This window comes from Microtus oregoni, unplaced genomic scaffold (genome assembly GCF_018167655.1).
Source record: "Microtus oregoni isolate MIOR12 unplaced genomic scaffold, Mior012 000080F_ref0000499, whole genome shotgun sequence".
Classification (NCBI taxonomy): Eukaryota; Metazoa; Chordata; class Mammalia; order Rodentia; family Cricetidae; genus Microtus; species Microtus oregoni.
The window spans coordinates 512,817-515,416 of NW_024544538.1; positions in this window are offsets into that span (position 1 = coordinate 512,817).

Consider the following 2,600-nt stretch of genomic DNA (forward strand, 5'->3'; position numbering starts at 1 on the left):
TCACTCTCCCTCCCACCCTCTGTGTGTGGGGGCGTAGGTTGAGAGGTTGTAGTGGTGTGTGTGTTATGAAAGCTTCTAGCATGATTTCGTGAGATATCCAGGGAGGAGAACCTTCACACCAGATTATCAAATGTAGGGGTTTGTGTGTGTGTGTGCATGCAGGTGTCTGTGCACACATGTGGTGGATTCCAAAGGACAGCTTTGGATGTACTTTTTCAGGTTTGTCCACTTTTTTTCTCAGACAGAGTCTTTCATTGGCCTGAAGCTCACAAAATAGGGTAAGCTGTCTGACCGGTAAACCCCAGGAACATTACGTCTCCACAGTTTTGTGCTGGGATTCCACAACTGGAGTTTTATGTAGATTCTGGGGATTCAAAAGCAAGCATTTTGCTAACTGAGCAAGATCCTACGATGCAGTTTTGTTTGTTTGTTTGTTTTAATGCTCTCCTTCTTTAGATGGAATCCTGACTTCCTGTTCTTTTTTTGTAATTTATTTATTTATTAAGGATTTCTGCCTCTTCCCCGCCACCGCCTCCCTTTTCCCTCCCCCTCCCCTGATCAAGTCCCCCTCCCTCATCAGCTTGAAGAGCAATCAGGGTTCCCTGACCTGTGGGAAGTCCAGGGACCACCTACATCCATCCAGGTCTAGTAAGGTGAGCATCCAAACAGCCTAGGCTCCCACAAAGCCAGTACATGCAGTAGGATCAAAAACCCATTGCCATTGTTCTTGAGATCTCAGTAGTCCTCATTGTCCGCTATGTTCAGCATGTCCGGTTTTATCCCATGCTTTTTCAGACCCAGGCCAGCTGGCCTTGGTGAGTTCCCAATAGAACATCCCCATTGTCTCAGTGTGTGGGTGTACCCCTCGCGGTCCTGAGTTCCTTGCTCGTGCTCTCTCTCCTTCTGCTCCTGATATGGACCTTGAGATTTCTGTCCGGTGCTCCAATGTGCGTCTCTGTCTTTGTCTCCTTTCATCGCCTGATGAAGGTTAATATTCAGGAGGATGCCTATATGTTTGTCTTTGGATTCACCGTCTTATTTAGCTTCTCTAGGATGGCGAATTATAAGCTCAATGTCCTTTATTTATGGCTAGAAACCAAATATGAGTGAGTACATCCCATGTTCCTCTTTTTGGGTCTGGCTTACCTCACTCAGGATAGTGTTTTCTATTTTCATCCATTTGTATGCAAAATTCAAGAAGTCCTTGTTTTTTACTGCTGAGTAATACTCCAATATGTATATATTCCATACTTTCTTCATCCATTCTTCCATTAAAGGGCATCAAGGTTGTTTCCAGGTTCTGGATATTACAAACAATGCTGCTATGAACATAGTTGAGCATATACTTTTGTTGTATGATAGGGCCTCTCTTGGGTATATTCCCAAGAGTGGTATTGCTGGGTCCAAGGGGATATTGATACCGAATTTCCTGAGAAACCGCCATACTGCTTTCCAGAGTGGTTGCACAAGTTTGCATTCCCACCAGCAATGGATGAGTTTACCCCTTTCTCCACAACCTCTCCAGCAAAGGCTATCATTGGTGTTTTTTATTTTAGCCATTCTGACAGGTGTAAGGTGGTATCTTAAAGTTGTCTTGATTTGCATTTCCCTGATCGCTAAGGAAGTTGAGCATGACCTTAAGTGTCTTTTGGCCATTTGAAGTTCTTCTGTTGAGAATTCTCTGTTCAGCTCAGTGCCCCATTTTATAATTGGGTTGATTAGCCTTTTACGGTCTAGTTTCTTGAGTTCCTACGATGACGTTTTTAATTGGGAAAGAAGAAAATGCATTAGAAATGTGGTTTTAAAAAAGTGGATATACTTAAGAAAAAAATTGGGTGTTTCTGCAAACATTGACCTAGACCCTGAGTGCTAAGTGTTTCCCAAATTAGGTAGGGCTCCAACAGACCAAGGTATTATTCCTCCAAAACCCAACTTGGTGAGCCAAAGTTTAAAACTTACAGCTAACGGATGAGGGATTACTTACAGGAGCAAAGCAGAGACACCACAGAAAAGTCAGACTGCGGTGTGGAAAAAGGATTCCTTCTCTGTAGCTGGATAGATGGAAGTGCCTGCCCCATCAGTCGACCATCCACACTCTCGGTACTTGAGTGTCTCCAGAGGCTATGGAACCACATGTAACTGGGACAGAATCACACACAGCTGAAAAGGACATGCCTCAAAGAGAGACTGGAATCTCAGGTGAGAGTCTAATGACACGTGCACAAAGCCCAACACCCTTGCATAAAGAGACTTCAGTAGGCAGATGGAGATAGGGTGTATAATAAGGAAGGTGAGAGAGCCATGGAAAGCAAGCCAGTAAGCAGCATTCCCACCATGAGCTCTGTATGCTGGTATATTTGTGTTTAAATGAATAAAGCTTGCCTGAAGATCAGGGGGCAAAGCAGCCACACTCGTCAGCTACACAGGAATGGGGGGTGGTGGCACACAACTGTAATCCCAGGACTTGGGAGACAGAGAAAGGCAATTCTCTGTGAGTTCAAGGCTAGCCTGGGATATACAAGATTGATCCAGAAACAGATCCAGGTGGTGGTGGTTTACACCTTTAATCTCAGTGTTTGGGAGTCACACACTTTTAATCT